General features: G+C 46.1%; 1 non-coding gene across 1 annotated transcript; it reads right to left on the bottom strand.

Annotated features, from left to right (window-relative positions):
* Window positions 1-6,481: 6,481 nt before the first annotated feature.
* Window positions 6,482-6,553, bottom strand: trnae-cuc (transfer RNA glutamic acid (anticodon CUC)). Its single transcript has one exon. It is a non-coding gene; the product is annotated as a tRNA-Glu (tRNA).
* Between the last annotated feature and the right edge of the window lie 2,762 nt (window positions 6,554-9,315).

Genomic DNA, 9,315 nt, shown 5'->3' with positions numbered 1-9,315 from the left:
CGATGGCCGACTTTATTGTCACCAGACTATTCAGCCAGTTAATGTTCTGGGGACTTGGGTTCAAAACCTGCCACGGCAGATGGTGGAATCTGAATTCAATATAAATCTGGAATTAAGAGTCTAATGGTGAAATCGTTGTGGTTTGTTTTAAAAACTTATCTGGTTTCCTGCTGTCCGAAACTGGTCTGATCTACATGTGATTCAGATCTACTGTCAGCTGGTTGAATCTTCACTGCACTTTCAATCAAAACCTCCAGGCGGAGGTTCACAATAACCTCCCCACTTTTATACTCTATTTAAATGCCAATCTCCCTTTTGCCTTCCCTATTACTCACTGAACTTAGATGAAGAGTTCATAGATGCTTCCAAATCCTCCTATTCAGCAACTTTCTCCATTTAACATTCAGCACATTTCCTGCTGGCAAAATGCACAACCTCATTTTCCCACATTCTATTCCATCTGCCAAGGGTTTGCTCATTTGCTTAACCTGTCGATATCCCTCTCCATGTCATCCTCACCACCTGCATTCCAATCAACTATCTCTACTGCAGTCTTGGCAATAGTACATTCACTTCATGTTTCCAAGTAATTCATATCCATATTGTAAATAATTTTGGCCCCAGCCCTGATCCCTGTGGCACATTGCTCGTTACAAGTTGCGATCCTGAACATGCCCCTTATCCCTACTGCATCATTGGTTAGCCAATCATCTATCCATACGATTAGACTGTCCTCGATATCGTGCGAATATCATTGGCTCTGCCAGCAAATCTTTCCAAACTGTCCTTGAAAAAGTGGTGGTGAGCTGCCTCTTAAATTGCTTCACAAATATGATGTGGTCTATAATAAATGTTCAGGAGCGAGTTCCAGGATTTTGATCAATAACATCGAAGTAATGCGTATATGTCACAGTTGGAATGTTGTGTTTACACTTATCTCCTCTTGCTGGTTGAAGTGATGGAGTGGAAGTTGCTCTTGAACAGTCGCCACTCATATAATCAAGCCAGACAGATCGATTGTGGCCAGAGACTCTGCCATTTCGACTTCTCATCAATCTACATTCTTTCCATCCAAGTTTTAGTCACATCAAACTGCCACAGAACGCTGTTATGGCCTCAGTAAACTATAATAACGTGAAGATCGCTGGGATGACTTTCTACATCCTAATATAAACACAGATCATTGTTTCCAGTTTTGGTGGAACAAAATACATCATATTGGTGGATAATTACAGTTAGTGCAAACACAGCTAGCCATCGATAAATATTAATCCTGTTCACTTCAACGACCAAATTTCAATTCAGAAACCAAGTGCACTCGGCTGCTTGTAACAGAGACAACATGACAAAATGGCTCATAGGAGGAGAAATGGGACATTGAGGAGGAGTGAAATGTTTGCTTTTGGTCACCTCCACAATTGTTAGAAAAACAGGTTGAAATGATTCTTTAAAGCTGGCTGAAGTAATGGTGAAAAAAGACATTTCTTATTTCTGAAAGAATGGGGAAACAGAAGAGGGAATGAAATCTGACTTGGGAGCTATTTCCTATTTGTTGAGGATGTTGCTTCATCACAGTCTTGGTTTAGAGCATAAGCTCTTCATCAGGAATAAAGGGTGGCCCAAGGGGGCTGAGAGATAACTGGGAAGGAAGTGGGGCTGGAGGGAAGGCAGCTGGGAGTGCAATAGATAGATAGAGGTAGGGATTGATGGTGATAGTCAGAGATGAGGGTGGAGCAAATAGGTGAGAAGCAAGGTGGACAGGTATGACAGGTCAAGAGGTTGGTGTCGAATTGGAAGGTTGGATCTTGGACAAGGTGGGGGAGAGGGAATTAGGAAACTGATGAGATCGATACTGATCCCATGTGGTTGGAGGGTCCCAAGGCAGATGATGAGGCGTTTTTCCTACAAGCGTCGGGTTGCAAGAGTTTGGCAGTGTAGGAGATCCAGGGCTTGCATGTCCTTGGTGGAATGGGAGGGGGAGTTAAATTGTTCAGACACAGGGCCGTCGGTCGTTTGGTTTTATTGTCCCAGAGTTGTTCCCTGAAACGTTCCGCTAGTTGGCGTCCAGTTTCCCCAATCTGGATGAGACCATATTGCGCGCAGTGGAAATAATCTTATAAATAGATTGCATAAATCTTAGCCTGCCAGAGTTATTCTCTTTAATTAAATTAAAGAATATTTTAATTAAATTGGGTCACTGCATGAAACGGTTTGTTGGTCAGATTTGAATCATCACTCCCAAATGAGACAATGCCATGAATATCAGTGAACTGCTGTTTTTGTTAAAATCCACAAGTTCTTGATGTATTTTCACAACTTACTGGTATTCACACCTGCACATTCAATGTCAAACTCTGACATCAGAAATGAAATTACAGCATTAACTTTGACTTACAATATTCGAAGAAACAAATTAATAGCACTCACTGAATACCAAGTCTGATTAATATGAAATTAAATTTGACCAAAAAAATATAAAATCAAGATGGGAGATAAGAAATGGGAGAAGTGCATTAAGGCAAGAAATGCAGCATCATAGAAGGTGCTCCTCCAGAGAGTGTATTTTACCAACTAGCACTGCTAAATATAAACACTCTGATATGATCCTCTGGTTTTAATGTAAACCATAACCCCATACAGTAGATACCATTTAAATGAGTTAAAAATACAATCCTTGATCAAACCCAGCCTGCAGCCTTACCGCCCGCTTCTTGGAGCTTGGACCTTCCTTGGGGGGGGGGGGTTGTTGAACTCCTGGGCTCCAGCTGCCACTCCTCCACTGAAGAAGCTTTGGGAAGCAGATGCAAAGGCAAGATACAGAACAGAGCACCATTGTAAATGAAAGCAGCTTACGGAGACATTGAGCAATAGGGTCACATGGTTTTGACCCATCGATCTCTGGTTCATCTGCCCAGCACACTCACGCAGCACTACTCTGCTTCTGTGCTCCCAGAAACTGGATTGTGGATCAGTTTAAAGTTGGTCCTATATCTCTGATAACATCGATACACAAGGCAATGAAGAAAGTTTTCAGCACACTGGCCTTCATCAATTAGGGAATTGAGTATAGATGTTGGCAAGTTATGTTGTAGTTATACAGGACGTTGATGAGGCTGCACTTGGAATATTGTGATCAGTTTTGTCCCCTTGGTGTTCTGACTTCTGACGTCTTCAACTCTGGGTTTGTTTTGAACCTTGATGGGATACTTTGTGCAACTCAGCATGTTTAAACAGTATCTCTCAGAGGGATTCATTTGAAACTTTTCAGGAGGTGAGCTCAACAAGATTGAACTATTCAAATTTACTTGGACTCTCTTTTAAACTTACTTCAGGACCAGTAGTCAGAGACACGTACAGCATGGAAACAGACCCTTCTGTCCAACTTGTCCATGCTGAGCTGATATCCTAAATTAATCGAGTCCCATTTGACAGCACCTGACCCATATACGCTGGCAGCTTATTTCATATATATACCACCCTCTGCATGAAGACGTTGTCCCTTTAATATATTTCGCCTCTTACTCTAAACCTATGCCCTCTAGTTCTGGACTCCCCCATCCCAGGGAAAAGACCTTGTCTATTACCCTGTCAATATCCCTCATAATTTTGTAACTTCTATTGGGTCACTCCTCTGCCTCTGATGCTCCAGTGAAAACAGCCCCATCCTATTCAGCCTCTCCCTGTAGCTCAAACCCTCCAACCCTCAGCAATATTCCCGTAAATCGTTTCTCATAGAGAAGTTAGCGTTTCAGTCCTGAAGAAGGGTTAATACCCAAAACGCTGACTACTCCACATCCTGGTGCTGCCTGGCTTGCTGTATTCTCCCAACCTCCTGCTTGCCTGCTACGGGTTGCAACATGTAGTGGCTCAGTGTTACCACTGCAGCCTCATAGTGCCGTGGACCCAGGTTTGATTCCAGCCTTGGGTGGTTGTCTGTGAGGAGTGTGCACATTCTCCCAGTGTCTGCGTGGGTTTTCTCTGGATGATCCTGTTTTCTTCCATAAACCAAAGATGTGCAGGTCATGTGGATTGGCAATGCTTAATTGCCCATGGAGTTAGGTACATTAGTCAAAGGGAAACGGGTCTGGATGGGTTACTCTTCGGAGGGTCGGTGTGGACTTGTTGGGACAAATGGCCTGCTTCCACACTGTAGCTAATCTCATCTGCACTACTTTTGTCACTAAAGAATGGCAGAGAAGACTTGACGGGCCGAATGGACTAACTTCTGCTCCGATGGTCTTGCGGTCTTAGGTTTCTCTGGAACATTTCATTGGCAATGTGCAGTCCCTGGCTCAATGAGCAGCAGTGTCCATTGAAAGCAAAGCTCATAGTATCGTAGAACTCCTACAATGTGGAACCAGGACCTTCAGCCCAACACATCTGCACTGATCTTCCGAAGAGTAACCTACTCAGATCCATTTTTCTACCCTCCGTATATTGCACACAGACCCCCTAGGGTGGAATTGATCCTGGGTTCCGGTGCCATGAGGCAGCAGTGCTAACCCTGAGGCACCATGGGGTTGTGGTTGTGGGGTGTAGGGGAGGCACTGGCAGTCCAGCAGAAAACAAAAACAGCCCACCTACTCTCCCACTGCACCCACTGTCAGAACTGGCAGAGGTTCAGTCCTGGGGTGTGACCGAAGGCAGCGTCACCAGTGGGATCTGATTGCTGGGAGCGCTGGTGCCCCCGCTGGTGCTTCCGCAAGTTGCAGGAAAACATGAACCTCTTCCCACAGTCGTGCCAGCTGAAGGGCCTCTCCACGGTGTGAACGGACTGGTGCCTCAGCAGGGCTGAGGAATTGCTGAAGGCCTTCCTGCACTTAGGGCAACTGAACGACCTCTCCCCAATGTGGACCCACCAATGGGCCAGCAGGTCGGAGGAAAGAGCAAAGCCCTTCCTGCACTGTGACATCTGGGCAGAAGAATGGCCTCTCCTCGGTGTGGACCCACTGGTGTCTCAGCAGGTGGGAAGAACTGCTGAAGGCCATCTCGCACTTGGGGCCGGAGAACAGCCTTCCCTGGTGTGGACCAACTGGTACGTCAGCAGGGCAGAGGAATCACTGAAGGCCTTCCCGCACTCAGGGCAGCAGAAGGGCCTCTTCCCCTCTGCGGAACCATTGTGCTTCAGAACCCTTTCAAATTTCACAATATGCTTCTGATAGGAGGGAGACCAGAATTGCACACAATATTCCAAAAGTGGTCTAACCAATGTCCTGTACAGCCACAACATAACTTCCCAACTCCAATACTCAGTCAGAGGATTGGGAAAACTTACAAACCCTACAAAAAACAAACAGGAAAGAATGGAGGGACAAACCGAAGTTTTGAGAGTCAGCTTAGAAGCATCAGTGAGAAATCGGCGGACTGGGTTTATTGGGTACCCGTTCTCCTTAAATACACTATATACGTATTTCTCTTCTGCTCTTCGTAGTTTCTCTGTGCTGCAGTGTGTAGTGGCTCGTTGAAATAATGTCCTGATGCAGCAACGTTTGTGGGTGTTGGGATGATTGTTTCTGTGGTTAAATATTTGGTTTGTGTGTGTTGTTTTTCTGTAGACGCTAGTTTGAAGTTCCCCATTGACTGTTCGCTCTACTGTGACATCTAAGAATGGCACTTTGTTGTTGTTCTCCTCTTCAAACCAGGAGCCCCCTTCAGGCCATAGTCTCACTACTTGGAACACCAATATACAGACTAGTCAAAGGCCTCCATTGAAGACTAAATCACCAAGTCGAAGATTCACACCACTCCATTTACTCCATCCAAGAATTCCTGAACACCAAAGACACCAAGATCGAAGATGATGGAATAATGTTGTGCTTTGGCATAACAGCCCTGTTCACATCCATTAACATCAACGTGACCAAAGAAAACTGAAGACACTACTCGAAGAACCAAAGTCACAAACACAGCACCAACTTCATCAGCAAAGATAGCACTATCCAGCTCGTGGAACTGTGCCTTACCACCCACTTCATATTCAGTAACAAGCCCTACAAACAAATCAACGGAACACCCATGAAACCACCAGTGTCAGGATTCCGAGCAGAAGCAATAATGCAGAGACTCAAACCAACAGCCCTTCCAACGATCCAACCCAAACTTTGTGTCCGCTACAGTGATGACACTTTTGTCATCAAAAAATGAAACAAATTAGAGGAAACCTACAATACCATCCACAATCTCCTTACTGGCATAAAATTCACAAAAGAGGAGAACAACAACAAAGTGCCATTTCTCGATGTCACAGCAGAGCGAACAGTCAATGGTAAATTCAAAACAGGGTCTACAGGAAAACAACGCACGCGAACCAAGAACTTAACTACAGAAGCAATCATCCCTACACATACAAACAAATCTGAATCAGGACACTATTTCAACGAGACACGACACACTAGAGCACCCAGGAACTTCGAAGACCAATCAATAACTGTACAGCGCATTTAAGAAGAACGGGTCGCCAACAGACCCCACAGAAAAATGCTTCCCTGACCGGGAATCGAACCCGGGCCGCGGCGGTGAGAGCGCCGAATCCTAACCACTAGACCACCAGGGGGATGTCAATGCATGGTGTCAGATCTGCTAGAAATGACTTACCTGCCCGAAAATCGAACCTGAGCCGCGGTATTTCGAAGGCTTTCACCTGTGCATCCACCAATATCATTTCTTGTATCCATTGGTCCCGGTGCGGTCTCCTCGACATTGGGGAGACTGGAGACTCCTCGCAGAGTCAAGTCACAGCGCTGAGGGAACATCTCCAGGACACCCGCACCAATCAACCCCATCGCCTTATGGCCCAACATTTCAACACCCCCCCCCCCCCCCCCCCACCACTCTGCCGAGGACATGCAGGTCCGAGGCCTTCTCCATCGCCGCTCCCTCCCCACCCGATGCATGGAGGAAGAACGCCGCATCTTCCGCCTCGGATACATTCAACCCCCAGGACATCAATGTGGACTTCACCAGTTTCCTCATTTCCCCTCCCCCCACCTTACCTCAGTTCCAACCTTACAGCTGACCTGTCCTACCTGCCAATCTCCCTGACCACCTATCCGCTCCACCCCCCTCTCTGACCTGCCACCTCCATCCCCACCCCCATTCACCTATTGTACTCTTTGCTACCTTCTGCTCAGCTCCCCCCCCCCCCCCCCCACCAATTTATCTCTCCACCCTGGAGGCGTCCTGCCTCTATTCCTGATGAAGGGCTTTTGCCCGAAACGGCGATTTTCCTGCTCCTCGGAAGCTGTCTGACCTGCTGTGCTTTTCCAGCACCACTCTGATCTAAACTCTGGTTTCCAGCATCTGCAGTCCTCACTTGTGCCGAACCAATAAACCCAGTGTGCCGATTTCACATCAACAAATTGACACAAGCAGACACAACGTGTGCAGAAACCCTAGCCACATTACTTTACATTAAAGACATCTGTGAAATGATGTCCAGACAACTCAACCCTCTCAGCATCATGGTAGCCCACAAACCTACCAACACACTTAAACAGCGGCTAATGAACCTGAAATACCCGATACAAACAACCCGCAAACAAATGTTATTTACAAAATACCATACAAGGAAATATATACATGAACTCTGCCGCACAGTTCTCTGTGGCAAGAAATGCTGGGATGAGATAAGGAATATTTTTTTCAGCCAAAACGAATCGGCACTAACTGGACAGCCATTTAAAATCAACGCTGTCAGGCCAGGATGGAAGATCCAAAGGGATGAACAGCTTTCTTATTTCCTGAAGATTTACAAAACTGAGACTGGGTTTTGGTGTTTGTTCCCTTTCCACTCCCAGAAGCCGCAGTGGTTGGGGCGGTGCGTTGGGGAAAGTGAAATGTGCCCGTGAGCAGCGTGTGGGGCTCTTTCAGCTTCCCCTCCTCTGACAGCGCTGTGACGGGACTCTGATGTTCTCAGGGACACTTACTGACGCGAGACAGTGAAAAGATTCCCATTCCCGCAGATCAGGAATTCAAACCTTATGCCGGCTTCAGGACAATGAGAAAGATTAATTGGGGTGTGTGAAGAAGCTGTGAGCTGCATTTCAAACAGGAAGGTGGAGTCAGATGCGTCATCCATTGCGCCCCTGGCACTGAGCGTACCTGACCCCGCCATGCTGCAGAGTTCTGACGTTATACGGACATGCGCAGCAATGGGAACATTCACAAGGTGAACAGCCAAAGATAATCACCATCACTGCTTCTTCCATTGTCCCAACTTTGTGAAGCAGTATCTTGCATTGGGAAATAAAACACATTAATCCTCAGGTGCCTGCTTCATTTCGATCACGATTTAAAGCCCCTCACTGTTCTAGTCTCATTTCCAAACTCTTGGCTCATCGCCTCAAAAGCAGCTCTGTGGATATCTGCTTGTTCCACCCTAGCTGTATCCTTTACCTGGTCTCACCAACAGGTGACTCCAAACCCACAGCAGTCTTGTTGACTCTCTACTGCCCCAACTCTCCAACCACCCTCCCCCAGCAGATGGGCTGGGAGAATCTTACATGGAGACAGGGTCTGGGTTGAAATTGCTGACTGAGGCAACACTTCCTTTGGATTAAGGTTGTACCAAGGATCCAATTACAAAGGGACAACTTGGTGGTTACCAATAGTAAAGGAAGTGAGGTGGGATGGTGTTTGCGCGCTTTGACCCAGAGTTGTTTAAAAAGCAGCTACGTTTTCCATGCCTTTTTACTGGGGGGAATCTGAAGCTGTAACAAAGTTGTCACAATAAAGGTTACCTGAACTTATCGACGGGCTCAAGCTCTCATTAAAAGCTTTGAGCTCCAAGAGGTTTTTGTTTTAAAGCTGCTCATTTCTTTCAGCCTTCTGCACGAAGTTTCCAATGTCGTGTATCAGATGGAGCAGTGAATGAGGAGCTAGTATTGTTAGAAATTGTAAACTTTTCAGGACTGCAGGTAATGTGTTGTTACATCAGCATTTTAAAGTTTACTGGCAGCACTGGGCGATGTGGGCTGTCTTCCCTAGAAACAATGTGGAGTAGCTGGTATTGGACTGGGGTGTACAAAGTTAAAATTCACACAACACCAGGTTATAATCCAACAGGTTTATTTGGAAGCACTTGCTTTCGGAACGCTGCTCCTTCGTCGGTTAGCTGAGAGGTATGAATAAAAGTGACGGCTTGCATTTTCTTAAAACAAGGAAGGGCAGGACTTGTACAGTTAATGGTAGGGCCCTGCATCATGTTGTGAAACAGAGAAACATTGAGGTGGAGGGGCATTCAGATACATAGTTCTTTGAAAGTTGCATCATTGGTGGACAGGGTGGTTAAGAAGGCATTTAGCACCATTGCATTTA

Source organism: Chiloscyllium plagiosum, unplaced genomic scaffold, assembly GCF_037043375.1.
Source record: "Chiloscyllium plagiosum isolate Xiang-an unplaced genomic scaffold, Cpla_swu_hap1 HiC_scaffold_27, whole genome shotgun sequence".
In the NCBI taxonomy this organism is placed as follows: Eukaryota; Metazoa; Chordata; class Chondrichthyes; order Orectolobiformes; family Hemiscylliidae; genus Chiloscyllium; species Chiloscyllium plagiosum.
This window is presented reverse-complemented; position numbering and strand designations above follow the sequence as displayed.